This window comes from Bos taurus, chromosome 3 (assembly GCF_002263795.3).
Source record: "Bos taurus isolate L1 Dominette 01449 registration number 42190680 breed Hereford chromosome 3, ARS-UCD2.0, whole genome shotgun sequence".
NCBI classification, from domain to species: domain Eukaryota; kingdom Metazoa; phylum Chordata; class Mammalia; order Artiodactyla; family Bovidae; genus Bos; species Bos taurus.
In genome coordinates, this window is record NC_037330.1 from 22,084,510 (window position 1) to 22,109,812 (window position 25,303).

The 25,303-nt window shown below is 41.9% G+C and overlaps 2 protein-coding genes across 5 annotated transcripts in view; both read right to left on the bottom strand.

The window, feature by feature from the left end:
* BCL9 (BCL9 transcription coactivator) overlaps positions 1-13,571 on the bottom strand; it is a 96,022-nt gene extending 82,451 nt beyond the window's left edge. The window contains exon 1 of the mRNA XM_024989978.2: positions 13,423-13,571. The gene's annotated coding sequence lies outside the window, so the exon portion shown is untranslated. The remainder of the gene's footprint in view (positions 1-13,422) is intronic.
* Positions 1-13,571, bottom strand: part of LOC132344846 (uncharacterized) — an 80,597-nt gene extending 67,026 nt beyond the window's left edge. For all 4 annotated transcript variants that reach the window (XM_059885007.1, XM_059885005.1, XM_059885002.1 and 1 more), the window contains exon 1: positions 13,423-13,571. The gene's annotated coding sequence lies outside the window, so the exon portion shown is untranslated. The remainder of the gene's footprint in view (positions 1-13,422) is intronic.
* Positions 13,572-25,303: the final 11,732 nt, after the last annotated feature.

The following is a 25,303-nucleotide window of genomic DNA, read 5'->3' on the forward strand; positions in this document are numbered from 1 at the left end:
GGTAGTTTTCCCAACAAACTATAATTTTACAGATCCTTCACTTTGCAGATGAGGGGACTGGGTCTCATAGAAGTTAAGCATATCACTCAAGGTTGTATGGATGATAAACAGAAATGACAAAATAGAACCCTGTTCACCTTATTCCAAATTCTGTGTGTTTCCCAACATCCCACACTGTCTTTCTCATGAGCCATTTAGTTCACAAACCCTGGGCTGCTATGTCTTGTATTTATTCATCTGTTAAAACTTTCCATAGGACTGGATCCTACAACTAATATCTGAAATGAGGGTTGGAGATTATCAGGGATTTCAATTATCCTGCCTATCTCTGACCTCCATTACCAGGGATAATCAGAAGCTAGCTCTAGCAATTTTGTGAAACTTTCATTAATTTTAAATAAATTTATACAATGTCATTTTCCCCTCTTTATCCAAATTAAAATGTCCTTGTCATTTCAGTTTCTCATTACAGGCAAATCCCTTGTATGTCTTGGAGACAGTCTGTTGTTTTTCTCTGGATCCTTTATATTTCTGCTTTGTTTTCTCGGAAATGAAAGGACTCAGTGCTGAATTCTGATTTTAAGGTGAAGTCATAACATCAATGTATATCATTAAAATGTTTTATTGTAATTACAGAAATAGTCAATGCCAAATTATGTGCACTATATTATCTTCTGCATTATTCTTTATCCCATTCTCAAAGTTAATACGGCCTATTATATCTCATTCATTCTTCTGACTGCTGCTACACAGCGAGCAGATGTCCCCATTGAGCACTCCACAATGAATCCGAGATCTTTTTCCTGAGCACTTACAAGTAGAGTAATTCAGAGCCCATCAGTGACTATGAGCTGTTCCAATTGTTCCTTCCAGTATACATTAGCTTGTACTTGTCTACATAAAATTTCAAGGAATCATAGATATTAGAGATGGAAAAGACCAGTTAGTTTACCAAGCCTGCCCACTCAGCCAGCAAAAGCAAGTAAAGAAAATAACCCTATCAGTCCATGCTATCTTAATGATGCTTATTAATAATAATTATAATTACTATTTATATTACATGGTTTCTTTCATCCTAAAATCAGTAAGATGATGCTTTTTCTTTTTTTAAAGCAACATTTCTTTTCCAAAAGGGAACCGGGGCTCAGACATCAAGGTTACCATACCCAAAACCAATCCAATAAACCAAGAATACAATTAAGTTCAGTTCAATAAACATCTCTGAGCATCAACCACCTGTAAAGCAGGGACCCTGTTGGGTATTTTGAGGGACACACAGATGACTAGAACTCAAGGCCCTGCCCTCTTGTTTATTACCTATTAAGGGATTTGTGATAGCAAACATATATAGCTATTATGACTATTCCAAGAAAAGAACAAGATAACATGGATACCATAGAGTTGGAAAGAGATTTCTTGGGCTCTAGAAATTGAGAAAGACTTTGTCATAAGGTGACATTTGAGCCAGACCTTGAAAAAAAAAAGGATGAACATTAAGACAGAGCTTGGGAAAAGGGGACTTGAGCAAAAAAACAAAATAAATCAAAACAATAGATCTTTTTAGCTGGGTTTCTGCTGCTGCTGCTGCTGCTGCTAAGTCGCTTCAGTCATGTCCAACTCTGTGCGACCCCATAGTTGGCAGTCCACCAGGCTCCCCAGTCCCTGGGATTCTCCAGGCAAGAACACTGGAGTGGGTTGCCACTTCCTTCTCCAATGCATGAAAGTGAAAAGTGAAGTCGCTCAGTCGTGTCCGACTCTTCGCAACCTCATGGACTGCAGCCTACCAGGCTCCTACATCCATGGGATTTTCCAGGCAAGAGTACTGGAGTGGGGTGCCAGTGCCTTCTCTGAGCTGGGTTTCTACCTCACAGCATAAACACAAGTATGGGCGTTCTCACTGCAAGTGGATAAGGTCCACAAGTGGAAGATGTCTACTCGGCCTCTGTAAACAGGATTAAGATGTGGAAACTCCATCTAATTAACCACCTGAAAGAACATTTGGAAATAGACTACCAATCACAAATAAATTCATGGAAAACAAGACAAAAACGTTTTCAATTAGGACTGTCTCCAAAAAAATTTCAGAAAGCTTGATAATGTATGTAAGGAAAACTGGGAATTCCCAGCTACAGAAAAAAATCTCTATTCGAAGTGTAGATGGATAAATGACCTGTGCGCTCATACCTACTTAATACCACTCAATATAGCTAAGAACAGCTACTGGTGTACCATTTGGCCATTGGAGGGATTTGCAGGCTCTTGCTGGATGGCTGGACAACTACAGATCCCCAACTGAGGATGCACAGAATAGAGGATCCCACATTCTGATTCCTTCAATAAAAATATACATAATTGTAGACCAGAAAAATACCAATATACCTCTATGGTATTTTCCTTTAATTTTAAAAATCATTTTTAATTGAAGTGTAGTTGATTTACAATGTTGTGTTAATTTCTGCTACACAGCAAACTGATCCAGGTATATATACACATATGTTCTTTTTTATATTCTTTCCCATTTTAATTTATCACAAGATATTGAATCTAGTTTCCTATGCTATGCAATAGGACCTTATTGTTTATTCTCTATGATTAATCAGAGTAGATGTTTCTCTACTTTTTAGTCAAAGAATTTACTCTTTGAAATCCTATAATCTAGCCGTATATTATCCACAGTAGTTATCTTCTTTATACCACCCTTTATGAAATCCTTGGTGTGAAAAAAAGGAAATTATAGAAGGCAGTACTTCCGTATTTGTCCCCTCAAAAACCATTGCAAATGCCATCTCCATCACGAAGACTTCCCAAGTTCCTTCCACCAACATACCCTTCACCACCAAATTAATGTTTTCTCTTGACTCTACAGTTCTTTCATCTATTGCCCTCTGCTTTATCACTGGTTGGGTGAGTATCTATCTCCATCCACCAGAACGAAAGCACCTTAAAGGCAGGGAGTCAGCCTTCTTCATCTTGAATTTCCACAGTGCCAAGCCTATTTTTCATTGCCTGACACACAAGAGACATTTCCAACACATGTTTGTTAAATCATTTCAGCAGGTCTGAGAGAACTTATTTTAACATATTTCAATTATTTAAAAAAAATTTTCCCTTTGTACCCTTTCCAAAGTTTACCCTTGCAATCCAATCATGGCACTCAGATTCAGATGCGGCACAAGTGTGTGTACGGCTACCACTATTCCTCATCAGCGTGTAGCTCTGGTAGTGAACTATAGAATTACTGCCCTAACCAAGACCTCAGTCTTGACTCAGTCATACTCACATTCGTCGATTCTATGACTTTGGAAAACTTCAGTCAGACTGGCCTAGGTTCAGATAGACTTACACCCAAGCTCTGATTATCACTTACTAGATGTATCATTTGGGGCAAGTTGAACTTGCCAACCAACTTCCCAACTCTAGACCTCAGTTTCCTCAACTAGGAGATGAAGACACGAACAGTATCTATCTTGGTTCAAATATGACAACACAAGAAAGGGTTTAGCTCAGTGCTTTCCTCACAGCAAATACCAATTAAATATTATTAGTGTATTCTCACTCATAAAGTAGAAATAACACATGAACTATATAATATTGTACTTGTACCTCAGTAAAAGAAAAAGTAGAAATAATACAATTCCTGGGGGATTATCCCAAGGAATAAATGATATGGCAAGCAAAATTTTGCTCAGAACATTGTTAGTCAATTCCTTCCTTCCTTTGTGCTAGAAAAATTGCTACAATTGACTGAGCACCTAAGACATTCTAAGTAATGTGTACCAGTCACTTTAAATATATTATGCCATCTAATTTAATTCATATAATAAGCTATTGAAATAATAATCATTAGCCCTATTTTACAGATGAATAAATTGAGTTTTAGAGAGAATAAATAACTAGCCCAAGGTCACATCACTAATTCATGACAGATGGTTCCAGAAGCTAAAGTTAAGAGGGATCAAGTACAGAACAGAGAAGAAGAGGGATAAAACACAGGAAGAAAGGATAGGCAGAAACTCCCTGAAAAGCTTAGTATTCCTATTTATCCTCACTCTGGGCCTCAATTCCAGGATTATGCTTGCTTTTTAAACTAGCCTCTGGGATTCATGTCAATATAGTCTCACTTTCACTATTTATCTACCTTCATTCTTTAATAAATGTATGAAATGATGCCACTCATCTAAGAACTAACTCTAATACACTTTCCTCTCCCAATTTCTTTCCTGGTTATAAAGTTGCTATTTGTTCCCATGGTCTTCTTATCTCAGTTATACTAATCATCCTCCACGAAACATTTTAATTTTTAATAATCTGGTTATCCTTAATTTCTCAGACTTCCCTAATGGACTCATTATAGACATGTCAAGTACATTTGTTGTGAGCTATACGGAAGGGAAGATGGCCCTTCCATAGTTCCTACTAAAAGGCAATCCAGTTTTGTACTGACTGACAACCCGCCTGCTTCTACCCACCGCCCTCTGCCACAGCACCCTGAACTTCTGATCCCTGGGCAACTCCGATCATAGACTGGTTAGCATCCTGTAAGACAGGGCAAGGAAAGGCTGAGTTGGATTCTTGCTTGGGAATCTAAATTAGGGGATTCTGAGAGAATGAAGCAATTCACAGGGAACACTACAAATTAAAGAATATAAGGACAGAAGCCATGGGGAAGAAGCCATGAAGGAAGTAAGGGAGAACGGGTGTAGGGTTCTTGACATGGGGAGTCCTTGGCGAGTTAAAGAAGCAACAGTTAGGTGTAAACAAAAGCTATGAGACTGAGAGTGATTATTCAGAATAACATTAGAAGACCAAGCCAGCAGGCAGCAAAAGCAGCTCAAGGAAGGCAACAAAAGGAGCTCAAGGAAAGCAAACACACCCTGAGAGGACAGGACTGATGGAAGGCAGAAGGTGGTGCCTTGAGTTGCTTCAGTAGCTCAGAGATTCCCAGTTCTAATTCCAGGTTCCATCTGTGAGCATGCTCACAATGAAAACCCCTTTTCTCAAGGAAACTTCAGTGGTCCAGTTCTTTGCAGCCAGAATGCCTTTGTTAGAGGGTTCAGCACTTAAAACCCTTTCTAGAAGAGAAAAGTTAGATTGTACTATTCCCCTTCTTTGTTTCAGATGGGTCACAACTGCAGTTTCCTGGAAGACAGTCATTTACCTCACTATCCTCTGATTGTCCTGACTTTCCCAAATATCTCTTTATTTTCCATGTACTGAGGTAGAATAAACTTCTCTTCAGCTACCACTATCAAGACAAACTTCACCAACTCATTTGTCATAAGGGATTCTTTGACATAAGGGCTTCCCAGGTGGTTCAGTGGGTAAAGAATCCATCTGCAATGCAGGAGATGCAGATTCGATCCCTGGGTTGGGAAGACCCCCTGGAGAAGGGCAGGACATCCCACTCTAGTATTCTTGCCTGGAGAATCCTATGGACAGAGGAGACTGTCGGGCTATAATCCATAGGGTTGCAAAGAGTAGGACACGCCTGAAGTGACTGAGCACACATTCTTTGACATAAAAAATAAACTCTTAAGTAAGGGAAGCACAAGGTTCAAGAGTGGGAAACATGACAAAAAAGCTTTAGGGGAGAAAAACTGTACATAAGAAATAGGAACGCTGGAGGGTAGAAAAATACTTCATTATGAATATGTAATTTACTTGCAAACAAGGAGAAGAGTGATTACCCTAATATAAGAAATTTCCTGTTTTTTAAACTTGGGACATAAGATTATGTAATCTAAGCTTTTTACCTGTCATTCTTTCTGTATACAGTAAAAACGTTTATCCATCCAACCACATTTATGGATCATCTGCTGTTTCACCTTAAGCTAGGCATTAGGGGTACAAAAACCAAAGACAGCCCCAGTCCCTGATGGGACCACAGCCCAGAGTACAAGCCAGATCATTCCAGTGCAGTGTGATGAGGGCCACATACGTACATGACCAGTCCAGGAGCAGAGGTAGGGTGCTTTGTTCCTTAGGCACTAAGAAACTTTCCAGAAGAAATGGCCAGGATGATCTTGAAGGAGCAGCAGGAGTTGGCTTGGAAAAGACAAGGCAGAAGACCTGGGAACTGGCACAAGAACTAAAATTCTGCATTCTTTAGAGTATGGTTGTCTTAAACAGCCCAGTATATCATGGATTTCTATATAATAATTCACCACTCCAGGCATCCTTATGGTAAGTGTGTCCTGGACCTGCATTCAAAAAGTCCCTTGTCCACAGACCCTCTGCAAAGATTCCTCCTCAAACATGTACTAACTACACGAGCCCCAAGGATAATCGACGGTCCAATAAATCTAGTGTTAGGCAAGATAAGTTACCTCAAGATTCACAAGTTTCTCTTCTGAGCAAATAATGGCTTGACTTCTTTCAGCTGTCATCACATTACTGTTAATTTCGAATTTGTGCATTAATTTTTCAAGAAAAAGAGTGATTCTGGCTTTCACGGAAATCACTGAAGTTCTCCAAACCTTTAGATTAGAGGCATTTTGAATCTTCAAGTGAATAGCATAAAAATACTTTTGATAATCATTTATATTATTAAAAATTAGTTGACCACAATAATATGTAGAATATTATTTTCCATAATAGTTTAACACTTACCAATAACCAAACATTTCACGTATATCTACAGAGTATATTTTATATTCTAAAAAGCATGCCATTATACTATTCCACAAACCTATTTCTGTTTTTCCATCTTTAAAGTCAATAATGCCTTTCTCCTATATATCTACTTCTAAGGATTGATATGTAAGATTAAGCAAAATACCCAAAATTAGAACATTTAAGCAACCAAGAATAAAAGAACAAGATAAGTGAAAAAAATCATTATATGTTGTTTTCAAAATTCTCTTCTCCAGTTAGAAAGTAATTATATCTTATACACTATTTTTTTTTTCAGATAGAAAATAAGACCAATTCAAAGAGAGTCAGTGATTTACTAATTGTCAAAGCAGCCTTGAACTGGTCACTCTTGCAACAAGCCAAGATGATATTTCTAAAACATGGCAAAAGAACTTACTCTGGGATTCTAAAAATTGCATTAAAAGCTGCTATGTGAAATTTTCCAATTATATCTTTCCAAACCTTTAACCAATTTCAAAAGAACAGTGCATAGAATTACTCATAGAAAACATGATTAATAAAAACGTCATTTACTCTCATTTTTTGTCCCACTCTTGGGCGTACTTTAGAAGCAATTTATTACTCACATTCTAAACATATCATATATATACATATATATATATGCAGATATAAATTTATTTATTTGTCATCACATCAGCAAGTCTTCAGCAATATCCATCAGGAGTTGCATATCATAAAGATCATCAACAGTCCTGTCATCCCCAAAAGCATAACATTAAACACACAGCATGTATCATAAACACTATAATTGCATAAATTGTTCCCTTGCATCCTCAAAACAACATGTTAACACAATGCAGAAAGGAATAGCACAATTTCTATGAAAAAGCATGAGAATGGTGAAGCTAAGAGATGTATCCAGTATCCAGCCATTTTAAATTCATACTTATTATACAGAAAGACGTATTCAAAATGCATGTCTTTTGAAAATGGTTCTTAAGTCTCCTTCCACATGTGTCTGCATGCTGACTGGCAAATTCTCTTGAAATTCTTAAGTTAAAACCCTAGTTTTCCTTATTGTGCTTTCCACTTCAAAATGTCAACATAGTTTGGATGTACAGGAATAAATCTCATACACCCACACAATTCACATTTCCCCTTTTGGTAACCATAATTCTTGAATTGGGCCTTGTGTAAGGTGACTAAAAGACCAGACTCATGGAAGATCCTATTCATAGAGTCAGAAATACTGAATAACAGAGCTGGAAGGGAATTTAGAGAGGATTTAGTCCAATCCCTTCATTCTACAGGAGTTTTCCAGGTGGCACTAGTGGTAAAGAATCCACCTGCCAATTCAGGAGACCTGAGACGTGGGTTTGATCCCTGGGTCAGGAAGTTCCCCTGGAGGATAGCATGGAAACCCACTCCGGTATTCTTGTCTGGAGAATCCCATGGACAGAGAAGCTTGGCAGGCTATATATAGTCCATGGGGTGGCAGAGTCAGACATGACTGAATGACTTAGCACAGCACAGCACTTCATTCTGTAAGAGGTCCAGAGAAATAGACTGGCAAAACCAACACCAGAAACTGGTCCAATGTACTTTGTAAAAAAAAAAAAGTGTAATTATTAAATTGTGTGCTTAGTCACTCAGTTGTGCCCAACTCTTTACGACCCCATGGACTGCAGCCTGCCAAGCTCCTCTGTCCATGGGGATTCTCCAGGCAAGAGTACTAGAGTGGGTTGCCATGCCCTCCTCCAGGGGATCTTCCCAACCCAGGGATCGAACCCAGGTCTCCTGCATTGCAGGTGGATTCTTTACCATCTGAGCCACCAGGGAAGCCCAATTATTAAATTAGAATTGGGGAATTCCTCTCTTTTGATCAACATTCTAAATCTTAGTCTTTAAAAAAGGGGCCAAAGCTAAGGCAGTCAGGAACTTCCCTGCTGGTCCAGTGGTTAAAAATCTGTCTTTCAATGCAGGGGACGTGGATTCAATCCCTGGTTGGGGAACTAAGATCCCACTTCCCATGGGGAAACTGAGCCCTTGCGCCTCAACAAGAGAGCCCTCACGATACAACCAAGACTCGACACAGCCAAAAATTAAATAAATATATTTAAAAAACTAAGGCAGCTATCTTAATGCCCTGTCAACACAGTACCTTTGACCTGAATAGCATGGCGATTGCCTCACTTCTTTGCTTCTCGACTCTTGAAGAGATTTGGTCTAATGGGGAGATTTAATCAGATGGCCATCTTGCCCCTTATTTTCTTGTGCGTCTCTAGGTGAGTTACATAACCTTACTCAAATAAACAGAAGGACAACAACGGTACTTAACTAAACAAATTATTAATACAAGAGAAGTCTGGGACTTCCCTGGTGGTCTAGTGATTAAGATACCGTGCTTCCACTGCAGCGGGCACAGGTTTGACCCCTGGTGGGGAACTAAGATACCAAATGCCACATGGTGCGATCAAAAATAGAAAAAAAATTACAAGAGAGGACTAAGCAGATATCATTTTAAACTGCATCAAAATGTCAAGACTCAAAAGAAATGTAGAAAATTTCCATTTTACATCTTATATGTATGTCTCTTGGGGGTTGGGAGGACACAAAATTCCCTTCAATAAAACTACATGCAAAAGCAGTATTTGTATCTAAGGCATTTGAGGAATGTCTTGCATGTTGTATTGGTTTTGCCTGTGGCAGGAGTTCCCTGGTGGCTCAGATGGTAAAGCCTCTGTCTACAATGAGGGAGACCTGGGTTCGATCCCTGGGTCGAGAAGATTCCCTGGAGAAGGAAACGGCAACCCACTCCAGTACTCTTGCCTAGAAAATCCCATGGATGGAGGAGCCTGGTGCAGGCTACTGTCCATGGGGTCTCCAAGAGTTGGACACGATTGAGTGATTTCACTTTCTTTTCTTTCAGCAGGACTAGAGGCTGTAGCACTTTTATTTATGCAAGTATCCCTTTGTACCTTTTTAAAATATCATCACAATCTTTGTTCTTATTTCTCTAGAGGTCAGGATCACTGTTGTCTGGCTCCCTAGCTCTGTTAAATGTTTTCCCCAACCAGATTCTTGTTTTATTCACTGTTTAACTCCCCACTCAGATTACTCCTCTCTTTGGATTACTCTTCCAAGGCAACTCAGACTGCCTCCCCCAGAGGCAGCTCCCCAGTGAGTAACACGGAGTTGGGGGGGAGTGTCTCAGAAGTGATCAAAGACTTGCAAATGAAGTCATACAGCTCACAGAAGGCAATGGCCACAGGTGCCAAATGCAGACACTACCCAAGCTCCGGAAAGGGTAGTTGCTACAACGTGTGTCGACTACCTCACTGCCTAGCAACAACGGCTACATAGAAATGCCTCTTATTCACATGACTTGACCACACAACCTGTGTGGGTTCCCAGAGGATGGGCACCAAACCTATGATTTATGTGTGGGTGGGCATATCTGTCTTCCTTTTAAACTACTAAATTAATCTAAAAAAGGATGGATTGACAACATTGAAGACTTAACACCTGTGAGTACCAGAAAAAGACACAATGTAGAAAATGGTGGTATAAGCGTTAACACAAATCTGCCTCCAAGGAAATGACTGGCATTTCAACAAAATACTCTCTCCAAACAAGACCATAAATGTGGGGGTGGGGGAGAATTCTCCTACCTTTGACTTCATAAAACCAGTGAGATTTTAACAAACCAACCAAAAGTGGAACCGTTGAAGAGGTTTTAATTTTTTTTCCCCCTTTTTAGATATGTGTGCTTGTTGGTAGGAATGGGAAAAGCCATTTTGTACACAAATGTCTTTGGAATTCTAAGATGACAGTGATAATGGTGGCGTGTCCTGCAGCTAAGTGTTTAGTAGCAACTGGAAGAACTATAGAACAAGTGCAATGAGACAAGCAAGAGTCTCCCTAAACACATGTCCCCTCCAATGCCTATTTGGTTTAACTGTGCACAGAAGCTATAGCTAATGTGAATCACCCAGATAATGACGGTTAAATAGGCTGGCTCACAATGAGTATGAAATTATTTAATAGTACATGTGTAAAGGGTTAGCAGACATATTTGTGACTCTTTTGTATTGGTGGAGGAGGGTGGAGGGAAAGAGAAAGAGGGGATTTTCTGCTGTCTTTACAAATACTGGACTCTATGTGAGTGGAAATGCTACCAGGGAATGGAAGTTGGCCAGGGGTAATAACCTAGCCACAAAGCCAAAAAGACAGTTTATGTCTAATTACAAACTTCAGGTCAATGACTTATACAACTTTATGCCCTGCATTATAGCATCTGCAAGCCGTTCAATGTATATTATCAATATTATAATTACTACTTTGTGTGGTTCATGTTGATTACACCAATAAGACTGCAAGTTTTTTGAGAGAAGTGTAGGTGCATCTGCCTTGTTCTTTCCCACATCCTCAGTTCTCAGCAAGATGCTCAGCTCATATCAAGTGCCCCTGAATATTAGTTGAATAAACAAATGAATACATGTATGAATTCATGCAAATTCATGTTGTGATGTGTATTTGCCACGTCTGTGCCATGAGCAGGGCTGAGTGTGCTGCTACAACTCAGTACAGCAGGCAAAACTTCAAAAGGTGCCCATCTTGGGCTAGCTCAATGCTGGGGCAGACAAAATCAAATGTAGAGGCCAGGGAAGGATGGCTGGCATAACAACTGACCTGCAGGGCACTCTGAACCCCAGGGTATGATCCAGATGCAACTACACTTGCATTGAGCCCCTTCAGATCATTGATGATCTCTGGGCTTTTGTGTCCTCATTTAAAACCTGAGGAATAATCTTTTTTTTCCCTTGCAGTTCTGAAATTCTAACCTTTTAGGAAGATTTCTGGACCCTGAAATCTTGCCAGAGACAAACTATGGTAAGACCTTCTGCTTACAAAGTTGAAAACAATTTCTAAAATACGAAGTTCCGTTCTGGTTCAATGAAATGTTATTTGGGGGGGGTGGTGACTTCTTGCCAGATCCAAGCCAGTTAATACCTTCTCTTCACCCTTTTCCACACCCAGAAGTCAGGTTCTCTAGGCCTCAATGGGAAGAACATAAATATTCTCAACCAGAGCTGGTGCTTTGCTTCAATCTCTAGCTATCACAGAGAGTCGGTCTGATAGACATTTGCAGTTAGAATGGAAGCAAGCACAGCTTCTCAGACTTTTACAGATTTTTTTTTTATGGACAAGTAGGAGAGTCACAGAAAACCTAGAATTAGGTAAGAAAGAGAAATCCCCCCAGAGAATTCAGAGAGAGCAACAATTGAGAGCCTTGAAACAATCACTGTATAAAAACAGAAGAAAGGACACCCACAATTTGAGAAAATAAGCAGACATATTTTTTCTTAGAAATTTTAAAATTAATATTAGGCACTGATTTTAGTCCTCTAGTCCCATCTCTCAAGATGTCACTTTAAAAAGCAAAGGTTTTATCCACAAAACCACCAGTGAGTAAACAACCTTCACATTCTTATCCTCACAAACACACAGTAAGATATTTACTTTCTGATAAACAGCATTTGTAAATAAATCTCATTTAATCTCTAGAAGCCACAATAAAAATCTTTAACCTCCAAGGCAGAGTTTACAGATGTGTCTGCATGCCCTGCTAGAGCCAGAAAACACAAGGTTTTGAAAAAACTCCTATAACGGGAGACAAATTTTCTCTCTCGAGCATCTTGCATTGACCTTCTTTTTTTAAAAAAAATATGTACCAGGGAGGAGAGAAGGGGGAAACCCAACCCCTCCTACCCCATTCTCTGTACAAATCGGCCAATAAATCTAAGGAAAAGACACAAGAGAAAAGGACAGAAGCCAACAGGTGGAAAAAGGCTTTTTGTTTCCTTAGAAATGCTCAGACACTTGATCTGTGTTCCCCGGTCTATTTGTCTCAGGGTGTCTTAATGATGGTTTTATTATCATGATGATGACGATCAAGAACAATGATAACACTTCTACTTTGTGATGCCACAGCATTGCTAGCTCGAAGATTTCTCAACGCGTTTGAGACAGAAGGGTATCTGTTCCGTTTTTACCGGATCCCAGAGAGGCGGGCAGCATCCCAAGGCGGCTCTCTGGATTTTACAGCTGGGGAAACTGAGGCACGGGGCCGCCCACAACTCCTTCACGGTCTCTACCACCAGAGAGATCCCTGAGACGGGAAAAGTTTCTGGATCGTCTTGCGACAGAGTTCTCTCAGCCTCCCTCCTTGCCTGCCATGCCGCTCTTCCTCCCGGAGAGTCTGGGCTCCGGTGGTAAGGATGGGGGTACCTCCCCTTCACGACGAGGCACGCCAGGGCAGGGTGTGGGAAGTCCACACACACGCACACGCACACAGGCACACTCGCACACACACAAAGCTCCGTGTAATCTCTGCAGGCACTCGGCGGAGCCCCCGCCGGCCCCTGCTCAGCCTGAGAATGCTCAGCGCAAGCTTGCAAGGAGGCCCTCCTTGGGCTCCTGGTTGGGGCTGCTCTGAACGAGGGCTCTGCCCTTCTCTGCCTCTCTTTCAGGCTGCTCTCTCTTTTTTTTACCCCTCACGCCCTCCAATCTCACACCCTCCTCCCATTCCTCTCCATCCACCCCTTCTCCCCCATCAACCCAGAGGCGCAGATCGTGTTACTGGGGTTCCCTAGAAAGAGGGGGCCATCCCCAGCCCGGAGCGCCTGCAAAGACTTCCAGAGGCAAGGCTAGAGCTCCAATCGCAGGCTCCCAGCGCTCCTCCTAAGCAGCGCAGGAATGAGACCCCCACTTCCAGGCACGGGCGAACCAGCCTGCCACAGAAGAAGGAATTGTTAGGGCTCTTACCTTTTTTATGAGGAGAAATTCTGGAGAATCATTTCAGAAACTGAGGGGGGAAAGTGAATGAAGACAAAAAAGACCCTTTTCCTGCAATCCCTGGCCTCCTGGTATCAAGACACTAGGACAACATCAAAGCAACTTAGGGGGAACACTTTAGGGGCCTATTGTCTGCTCTGGTCTGATCTGTTTTTCTTCTGACTCCCCCTCTTGCTGCGGTGACACTTGGTACGGCCCAGGCATTCATGCCAAGTAGCTTTCACACATGGAAGCTTGTCTCAAGCAATTGCTGACAAGCCACAAACAAGACATTCTCCCTCCCTTCTCAGTACCCCCCCACTCCTCCCCCCTCCACCTTTTCCTCCCCCCTCCTTGCCTCCCCTCCTCCTTTCTTCTGAATGCAAACTAAAACTCTCCAGTGACAGGCAGGCTCGCAGGCTTGGCCTAGCTGCGCAGGCAGACACACACACACACACACACACACACAAAACACTCTCTCTCTCTCTCTCTCTCTCTCTCTCTCTCTCACGCAAGCAGCTCAGCTAGTTGCTGCTGCACTGGTGGAGTTAAGAGACAGGAAAAAGCCTAGGCTGAGTTGGGGGCAGGGAGAGAAAGAGAGGGAGACGGAGAGCCGCCTCCTGTGTCCTGGTAAAATGGCAGAAGAGAGGTGAGCCCCCTGCAAAAACAGCAGTGGCCACACACGTGTGCACACAGACACACACTGGGAGGCAGTCTGAGCTCCAGAAACAGTGAAATCAATGACTCCACAAAGGAAAAAGCCGCGGCCGGTCAGCTGCAGCTTGGGGGAGTGGGGAGATAAGAGTGGGTGGACCCAGGGCTGGGGTTTCTGTTGAAATGTTTAGATGGTTTTCTTCTTCATAGTAGAAAAAAAAAAAAAAGTGTTCCCTATGGAGCTAGTCTTTCTTCACTGCATAATGGAGCCTAAACCTGAACCACTAGTTAAAACAAAACCAGGAAATGTGTAAATGTGCGAGTAAACTTAACTGTGGGTTCAACTTGTACCTAAGATATTTTTAAGTGGATTTTTTTTTTTTTTTGCAGAAACCCTAGAGAGCGGTAGCAAGGAGAATAGTAACAAGTAGTGTAAACTCTGAGAGCTGTGAAGTGTGATGCGAAAGTTACTGATTGCCAGGCTGCTGGAATTTATGGAGGGTGGGCATTGCGAGCTGGAGGAGGGGAAGGGTGAGTCTCTGTGAGCTGTTTTCGAGGAATGAAGGGGGAATGAAGTAGAATAATGAATATGGCAAGAAGCAAGCAGGAATTTGATTGGTGTGGAGGGAGGAGGAAGGTGGGGGTGTAAAGGAGGGAAGAGAAAGAGAGGAGGGAGAAAAAAAAAAAAACACTGCATGAGAAAGGAAGAAGAAAAATGGAAGCCCAGAGATTGAAACATGCCGAGTAAATGAGATGGCAAAAGAAGGCATAAAATGTGAACAAAAAGAAGCACAAAGGATGTGCAAATTTGCAGATGGCATGAAATCAGGAGAGCCAATTGAGATCAAGAAGAAGGACAGGATGATTATGTGACATTCTTTTTTTAGCTTCTGGTGGAGTTATAAACCTGATAAGGTCTCCTTTACCAGGGCTGGGATGGTCACCCTTCTACAGCCAGGACCTGAATGGGAGCTCAGCTCCTAACTGGAGCTACCAGATCTGTGGTTTTGCAGGAAGGTCGCTTGTACTCTAGTCCTCTGACTCTTCCTCTACAACATGCAAATTATGTGAACTCACATCACTTGTTCCTTTGCGGGGGTGCAATAAGAACTAAATTATGACTTTTTACATTTAAAACTAGCTAAAGGCTCCCCTGATGGCCCAGAGGTAAAGAATCCGCCTGCCAATGCAGGAAACACGGGTTCGACCTCTGATCCTTGGAGCATATAAGCTTGTGTGCCACAACTATTGAGCTCTGTGCTAGAGCCGGGGAGCCGCGACTACGGAGCCCACAGGCAGCAACTACTGAAACCTGCGTGTCCTGGAGCCGGTGCTCCACAAGAGAAGCCACCGCAATGAAAAGCCAGCACACCGCACCTAGAGACTAGCGCTTGCGTACCACAAGTAGAGAAAAGCCCACACAGCAAAAGAAGTCCCAGCACAGCCAATAAATAAACAAATATATGTTTTTTAAACTAGCTAAGTGGCTTGTCACTACGTAAAACTTACCACATCAGACACATCCTTGTTCCTACTACCTTTTCCCTTTCTCCGTTACGGCAGATCCTTTTAACTGTCTGTTCCGATCCACATTCATGAGGATAATGAAAATAATTCCTTTGGATTGAGTATTTACTTGATTCTTAGCATTTTCCAAGCATTTATACCATGAAGTCACTTCTTTTAAGACCATCTCTATTTACAGATGATAAAAAATGAAGCACAGAGAGGCTAAATAACTTGCCGGAGGTCACACAGCAAGGTAGAGATGGAGCTGAAATCAGACTCAGGTCTGTGTGGTTTTATGGCTCCAGCATTTACCCATCACTTTATATCCTCTGATCTGGGTAGCACACGTTCTCCATGGCACCCCAAGGCCACTCAGCCATAGAAGTGCCCTGTTTCTTTCTGTACCCCAGAGCTAGGTTTGGATCCTCTCACTTTGAGCCAGGGGACCTTCTGACCTCTGCTTAACAGACTACTGACTCACCGTCCACTTCTCCGTGGTGGTGACTCTCTATATACAATGAGGCCTTCTGGGCAAGAATTGCATAAAGGGTCAGCTTGACCTTTAATGATTGTATGATTTACTGATTGCCAGGCAACAGAGAAAGGCAGCTAAGACCAGAAAGGCTTCCCTTCCTTAAAAAATGTACAAAGCAAACTAAAAACACCCACAAGTTGTTGATGGTAATATTGACGGTGATGATCGGTAACATGTAATGAGCAGGTACATATATTAAACAACCCCATAAGGTATACGCTGTTATTGTTCCTGTTTTCCAGATGAAGAAGCTGAGGCACAAAGGTTCAGTAACAGGCTGAGTTCACTCAGTCAGGAAGTGCTAGCTGAGCTATGGCCCCAGGCAGCCTGCCTCCCCAGAGACCATGCTCTCCCCAACTCTGCTGATACTGCCGAAGAAGTGAAAAGAGTAGTTTCAATTATGAGAGTGAAAAATCTAACTGCTCAGTGAGAGAAAGGGGAGAGAGGCAGTAATAATCCTCATATTTTCAATGATCTCCATGAGTAGCTAATGAAGCAAGAAGCATGAACCAGGGCCCCCAGATGGCCCCAGTTTTCGAATTCCTTCACAGCCCCGCTTGGTAGAGGACAGAGACTCTCCAGCCTCCGGGTCAGAACATATTGGCAGGAAGAGCAGGTCAGATTATCTCACCTCTGGCAGTGATGACTTCTACCTACCGAGTCCAAAGAAAGAAAAGATGATCCAAGTGGATAAGTGAACAAGGTCAATGAGTGTTCCTGAGTTTATTTTTCGAGACTTCTGAATGCTAAGCATGGATTATAGAAGAAAATACCCTAGACTCTTGGGCAGAAGACCTAGTGCCAATTCTACCACTCACCAGGCCCTCGTATCTAAGCTTGGTTTCCTCAATTATATAATGAACTAATGACATTAGCTTTACAACCCTCTCCAGTGCTGAAATGCCATCAATCTAATGACTGTCCATTTGATGAGGAAAAGATTAGCAGCCAAGGTAGCCGATACGATGTGTGTTTGGATGTGTGTGGATATATGTGTACTGGAGAGGTCAGTGGCATGAAAGGATTGGGCAAGAAAGATTCTTGTTGGCTTGGTCTCCCCACATTATGGCACATCACTTCCAAACTACCTTCTGCTGCTGCTGCTGCTGCTAAGTCGATTCAGTCGTGTCCAACTCTGTGCGACCCCATAGACGGCAGCCCACCAGGCTCCCCCATCCCTGGGATTCTCCAGGCAAGAACACTGGAGTGGGTTGCCATTTCCTTCTCCAATGCATGAAAGTGAAAAGTGAAAGTGAAGTCGCTCAGTCGTGTCCGACTCTTGGCGACCCCATGGACTGCAGCCCACCAGGCTCCTCCGTCCATGGGATTTTCCAGGCAAGAGTATTGGAGTGGGGTGCCATTGCCTTCTCCAAAACTACCTTCTACATAGCAGCTACTTTCACTTTATTTTGTTTCACTGCAAGATGAATGTACATGCACAACTAATAATATTTTTTAAAAATTGAAGTGTTGATAGTGTTGTGCAGCAAGGTGACTCAGTTTTACACATGTATACATTCTTTTTTAAATATATCTTTTTCCATTACAGTTTATCCCAGGGGATTATAGTTCCCTGTGCTATACAGTAGTTCCTTGTTGTTTATCCATTCTAAATGTAATAGTTTGCATCTACCAACCCCAAATTCCCAGTCCATCCATCTCCTTCCCCTCCTCTCCCTTGACAACTGCAAGTCTGCTCTCTATGTCTGTGAGTCTAAAACTAATAATCTTTTAAAAAAGCAAACTTCTACCAGGGATAAGGGAAATCAGCTTCTTATACTTCAGTGTGAATTATTTTATTAGTCTGCTTTCCTCCAAACCCTTAGTTCATATCCAATAGCTGCTTAATATTTATTTATTTTACTGTTTGACTGTGTTGGGTCTTCGCTTAATATTTATTTATTGTACTGTTTGGCTGTGTTGGGTCTTTGTTGCTTTGCGCAGGCTTTCTCTAGCTGCAGCTAGCAGGGGCTGCTCTTCATTGCAGTGTGAGGGCTTCTCATTAGGGTGGCTTCTCTTGTTGCTAAGCACGGGCTCTAGAGTGTGTGGGCTTCAGTAGTTGTGGCACTCAGGCTTAGTTGCTCCAAGGCATGTGGGATCCTCCTGGACCAGGGATCGAACCTGTGTCCCCTGCATTGTAAGGTGGATTCTTAACCATGGACCAGGGAAGCTGCCAATAGCCATTTAGATTAGAGGGTGAAGTGGAAAGATAAGAGGGGAGCAGGTAGATAGTTTTAGAATTTAGAGGACTCCTTAATGTAAGGAAGGCCTGATCTGGAGGTCGCTCAGAGCAAGAGAAGATAAAGGGGCACTAAAAGATGGCAATGGACATGACCTTGGGCAAACTCTGGGAGATGGTGAGAGACAGGGAGGCATGGCATGCTGCAGTCCATGGGGTTACAAAGAGTCAGACACAACTTGGCAACTGAACAACAACAAAAGATGGCATAACGTATGAGAAACAGAGGAATTTTCAAGATTTACCAAGATAAAGCAGCAATTTAGAGGCAGGAAAGTTTAGAACTCAATCTGGAAATAGCCACATCTTCTAATAATAACTTAAATTAATTATATAAAAATATATCCCCTCCCACCACCACCATGATTAAGAGACAGTGAGGTTTCTGTGTTCTGGAGAGAAAAGATTTGAGTTCCTGTTTCAGTGTGCTTATAAGCTAAATGAACTGGGCCAAGTCTTTTAACCTTTCTGAGCCACAGTTTTATGATCCTTCACTTGGTATCATGAAGTGATGAGCTACTATATCAGATACGCTTGCCGGTGCAGGAGATAGTGTTCAATCCCTGGGTTGGGAAGATCCCCTGGAGAAGGAAACGGGAGTCCACTCCAGTGTTCTTTGCCCGGGAAATCCCATGGACAGTGGAGCCTGGTGGGCTACAGTCCATGGGGTTGCAAAAGAGTCGGACACAACTTAGCAGCTAAACAACAAAAACAAATGCAAATTTTAGCTGCTAATATACAATAATATGTAATATGAATATAAGAGCACTAGTGTGGTTTGTGTACTTGGCCTCTAGAGCCAGACATGGCATTAGTTACAAACTCTGCCACTCTGTGATTTTAGAAAAATTACTCAACCTTTCTGAGTTTCAGTTTTTTCATTTGTATACGAGCATATTAATAGCATCTTCTTCATAGGATTATTTTGAGGATGAAATGAGATAATGAATGCACGTGACATAATTAGCCCAGTGCCCAGCACATAAAAAGTAATCAACAAATGTTAGATGTTATATTAGTTCTCATTTTACAGACTTGCTGAGATTAAGTGCTTTGCCCAAGGTCATACAGCTTGTAAACATAAGGGGCCCAAAACCTGGTTCTGTTTGATCCAAAGCTCTTGCTCTTTACTGTTCTTTTATATTGTCTATCTTGCCACTGACTTTTCTGAACCACAGATAATTGAAAGGACATACTAATTGCATCATCATTTGTTTTACCTTTATTAGCTTCACACTTGAACCATTAGTCTGCAAACATAAGCATTCAGGGAAAATATTTTCCATACAGAGCATCTTAGAGAAGTAATGCTATTACTTAAAAATAGTATTTGAAAAGATCCCTCAACATAGTTCAAGCATCTCAGAAAAGCACTGTGACAAACTCATGTTTTAGAAATGAAAAATTATTAGTTTAAATTTCGTCTCTTTTTTTTTGCCATGCTGCGCACCTTGTGGAATCTTTGTTCCCTGATCAGAGATTGAACCCAGTCTCTTGGTAGTGATGTACAGAGTCCTAACTACTGGACTGCCAGGGAATTCCCTCATCTCCTTTTCATAGTCAAGCTTCAGGTCAATATAGAGCACTTAGTGGTCAAAAGCTACAGATTAGAAGAAAGAAGAATAAGGCATCCAGGTAACCCACAAACTATAAGATGCTTCCCTCAGGCTTTAAGAGATGGGTAGAAAATTGCAATGGAGAAGGAAACGGCAACCCACTCCAATATCCTTGCCTAGAGAATCCTGTGGACGGAGGAGCCTGGTGGGCTGTGGTCCATAGGGTTGCACAGAGTCAGACATGACTGAAGTGACTTAGCATGCATGCATGCATGCATTGGAGAAGGAAATGGCAACCCACTCTAGTATTCTTGCCTGGAGAATCCCAGGGACAGAGGAGCCTGGTGGGCTGCCGTCTATGGGGTCACACAGAGCTGGACACTACTGAAGTGAGATAGCAGCAGCAGGAGCAGCAGAAAATTGCGAACTACAGTTTTTACAGGGCAAAAAAATGTTTAAAGAACTTAGTTTAAATAACAAAGTTAAAATACATGTATTAACAAGAGATTCATGTAAAAATAGACCATCATTGTAGTGAGAAATAGAAATTCCTTGCTCCTTCAGAACAAATGAATACAGCTTCTTCATTCTTTTTAAACAGCAATAAATTAGGAGAACGGACTCACAGGTGGGTAGGCTGAGAAGATAACCATTCTGGAAGTGGCCAACAGATTAAATGCCCCCAATTCTAAAGGAAATAAAAAAAAATAAAATCAGTTAATCCTAAAGGAAATCAGTACCGAATATTCATTGGAAGGGCTGATCCTGAAACTGAAGCTCCAATTCTTTGGCCACCTGATGGGAAGAACTGACTCATTGGAAAAGACCCTGATTCTGGGAAAGATTGAAGGCAGGAGGAGAAGCGGACAAAAGAGGATGAGATGGTTGAATGGCATCACTGACTCGATGGACATAAGTTTGAGCAAGCTCTGGGAGTTGGTGATGGACAGGGAAGCCTGGCGTGCTACAGTCCACGGAGATGCAAAGACACAACTGAATGACTGAACTGAAGATCTTAACACTACTTTTTAAAGCTCAATTATTTTATTTTCTTCTTTCTCCAGGCAACTTTCTGAAAAACCTCTAATTGTTGCCAAAGACCTGTGGGTGCTTTTAAAGGAGTCTGATTAGGTGATCAAGGATAGTCAGAGATTTGCTTGAGTTCAGAGTATTTGATTTTTATAATTGTTATTTTAGTGGGGGTAAATAATAAACTGGAGTTCTATGCATTTCATAAGATGTGCACCATGTATGTGCCCACCCACGTACCATCCTCTTGGGAGAAAGATCAGCCTTGAGCAACATTAAGAACCCCAACAATGAAAGTCTTAGAGTGTCTGTTATGAACAGAGTACGTATGTAATAATACAACTGGCATTTTAGTGGGATGGATGGACCATTTTGTCTTGAGTCTTCTCCCTTCTAACCAGGATATAGAAGGGAGCACAGAAGACCTGAGAAGGGCCTCAGGAATCAATGTCAGCTGAGGCAAGGAAGGCAGAAACCAGCACAGGGTGCATCTGCCGTGGACTGTCTGAAATGCCTCTTCCCTGAGATCTACTTCTGCCTGAAGCTTGCAGCTCATCAGAGCAGAAAGAGGCAGCAGAGCTACCGGTGGGAGCAACTGGTTTTGGTAAACAATGAGGCAACTTCTCCCTCAAGAGAGCAAATCAGAGGCAAAATAATATACGATGGAGAGAAACTCTCCAGCAGTTACAAGACAGCCAGGAAAGGGCTGCCTCTCTTGACTGACCTTGGTGGCTGCAGAGGCTGAATTTTTCTGGCCTTGATAAAAGGGCAGAAGGATTCAGGTATGATCTGGGGCACTCAGCTGTTCCTGGACCTGCGTAGAAGCCAGCATAGGCAGCAGCTATACCTAGGGCTTCCCTGGTGGCTCAGACAGTAGAGAATCTGTCTGCAAATGCAGGAGACCTGGGTTCGATCCCTGGGTTGGGAAGATCCCCTGGAGGAGGACGTGGCAACCACCCCAGTACTTTTGACTGGAGAATCCTCATGGTCAGAGGAGCCTGGTGGGCTACAGTCCATGGGGTCGCAGAGTCAGACATGACTGACTTTGCATGGTAAGCACAGCACATACCTAGGCCACTAGCCACAGCTAAGTAATTCTCTGCTCACACTGGCCTAGATTTCACTTTGGGCTGACTCTATGAGAGGATTTTTTGCTTGCCTGGCTCCAGAGTTCGAGTTGCTTCTCCCTGTGGAGCTGGAAGCAGATAATTGCTCTGAAACTATTATAGTTGCATTCATAGTACATCTGGACCTGAGGTTGTTTGACCTCTGAAAACCTGGAATGGAAATAATGCAATTATCTGAACTAAAGACAATTTAACAAAATTAAAAAAAAAAAATGAAGCCAGGAAAAGAAAATTTATCTTTTATGCCACATGTCTTTTACCTAGCAATGGAATGTATATCTTTCATAAAGATTAAAGATACTTAAAGACTGAATAGAAGGTGATGTTTTCAATTCCATAAGCAGTTGCTAATACATGCTGGGTGCAAAACATTGTACTGAAACTGGGGACACGAAAATGAGTGAGGCTCTGTCCCTGTTCTAAAGGAGCATGCTGTCTAGATAGTGGAAAAGACAGACAGACATACAAGTAGCCACAACATAAGCCATCATGTGACAAATGAAGCCAGCAAGTATCACAGGCATTTTGAGGTGTCTGCCCAACACATTCCCTCCATTCTTGGCCAGTGACTCCTGGACTACCCACTCAGATCTTCGGCACTTTGTTTATAACATATCCAGTGCTCCCAGCCAATAAGATTCTCTCTCCCAGAAATTTAAAATTAGGACTCTCAGAAGCTAGTTGATCTGTGAGCTATTGAATTGAGAGGATTGCCCTGAAAAGAAAAGTAATGATATCAGCCTAGTCAAAGAGGTAGAGATGGGAGTCCATGTGGCCTGAGAGAGAAAGATTCCTGGTTGTCAGCTTAGGAAACCGTAGTTTTAGCTCTGATGGCGGCTTCCTCAATTTAAGTTCTTTAAATGTTCCTGATTCTAAACCATTCCCCTCCCTCCCATTGCATGCGTGCTCAGTCATGTCCAACTCTTCAAGACCATAGGGACTGTAGCCCACTAGACTCCTCTGTCTGTGGGACATGGGATTCTCCGGGTAAGAATACTGCAGTGGGTTGTCATGCCCTCCTCCAGGAGATCTTCCTGACCCAGGGATGGAACCCAGTCTCCCGTGTCCCTTGCATTCCAGGCAGATTGTTTACTGCAAGCCACAGGGAAGGCCTTCTCCCTCCTCCTAAACTAGTGTTAATGAGTTCCTTTTTCTTGCACCTAATAGAGGGAGTGTGAAGCTCAGTAATTTGGTTCAATCCTTCTCAGTTGCCAAGCACTGTACTAGTTCCAGATGTTCATCAAATAAATTGAACTCACAGGACTTTGAGGCCTAGTAGGTATTCTGATAGGGGGAAAAAGTACACTGTGTCATACTATAAAGGAAGTGCTAAAAGAATCTGAGAGGAGAACAGCATTGATTTCTTCAGGGGAATTTTGGGAAGATTTCACCAAGGATGCGGCATATGATCTAAACCTTGAGTGGGATTTTAGTGGATTTGGTGGGATAATGCATTTCAAGCAGAGGAAAGGGTACTTCCTACTGAGAAAGCAGGAAGGTTATATTAAGATATTACTTCCACACTTCACTGCCTCTCTAATTTTCAACCAGGCTTCAGAATGACAAGCTGGTTTGCTCCCTATGATCCATGGGCCACATCCAGCCCATGTGCATTTTTGTACAGTACAGCCTGCAATCTAAGGATAACTTTTACATTTTAAAATAATGTCTGGAAAAAATCAAAAGAAGAGTAATTGTTCATGACGTGAAAATAACATGAAATTCAAATTCTGTTCTCTGTTAATAAAGTTTTATTGGAACACAGCCACCCTTATTCCTCCACATATCGTGTACAGTTGTTTTCACACTGCAACCTTGGAGTTAACTAGTTGCAACAGAAACTACATGGCCTAAAAAGTCAAAACTATTTCTATCTGACTGTTTGCAGAAAAAGGCTGCGGACCCATGCCCTATACTTTAGCCTCCAAAGGTCTCCTTTGAACATTTGGGATATGAAGTTGCAACCTTCAGAGAGATTACATCAGATATCCATTTATAGACAAAATTGTGTATTAATATGTACTTTGTAGGGTTGTTTTGAAAATCACCCATAATATTTGTCAAGTGAAAAAGAGACGTGGAATTATTTACATATTTTGGACCCCATATTATATACAAACACAGATATAAAGACATTGATACAGATAGAAAAAATCCTGAAGAAATATGCAAAGAGCTATAGGTAGTAATTACTTCTGAGATGTGAATTATGGAGAACTTTATTTAAAAACTTGGGCTGCAGGGAGATCTAACCAGTCAATCCTAAAGGAAATCAGTCCTGAATATTCATTGGAAGGACTGATGCTGAAGCTGAAGCTCCAATACTTTGGCCACCTGATGCAAAGAACTGACTCACTGGAAAAGATCCTGATGCTGGGAATGATTGAAGGCGGGAGGAGAAGGGGATGACAGAGGATGAGATAGTTGTATGGCATCATCAACTCAGTGGACATGAGTTTGAGTTAGCTCCGGGAGTTGGTGATGGACAGGGAAGCCTGGTTCTGCAGTCCAAGGGGATGCAATGAGTCAGACAGGACTGAGTGACTGAACTGAACTTATTTAAAAACAGCAACATTAATAATATCAATAATAACCAAGTTATAGTGACTGTTCACTGTATGCCAAGCACTGTGCTCAGTGCTTTATAACATCTTATTTAAATTTCTCAGGAATCCTATGATATGAGAAGTATTATTGCTCTTATTAAACAAATAAGGAAACAGAGGCTCAGAAGAGGTAAGTAAGACATCCCAGATCACCCAGCTAGTATCAGTAGAGCCAGAATGTAAACGCAGGCAGTCTGAATCCAGTGCTTTCCCGTTTTGCAGCACACCACTCTTTCAATTCTTATGTATTTCTTGTTAGAACTTTTTAACACTGACAACCTTTTACTTTTGTAATTAGGAAAGACACATACTTTATAGGTAAATATGTAGGCACTTCCCTGGCGGTCCAGTGGTAAGACTCCGTGTTCCCAAGGCAGGTGGCCCAGGTTTGATCCCTGGTCAGGGAACTAGATCCTACATGCTGCAGCTAAGAGTTGCATGCCACAACAAGGAAGATTCTACATGCCACAAGGAAGACAGAAGATTCCACGTGTGGCAACCGAGACCTGGTGCAGACAAATAAAGAAACTTCTTAAAAAATAAGGAAATACGTTAGCACATAGCATGGTGCCCCGGCACATAGTGGTTGTTGTTGATAATGATGATAAGAAGGAGGA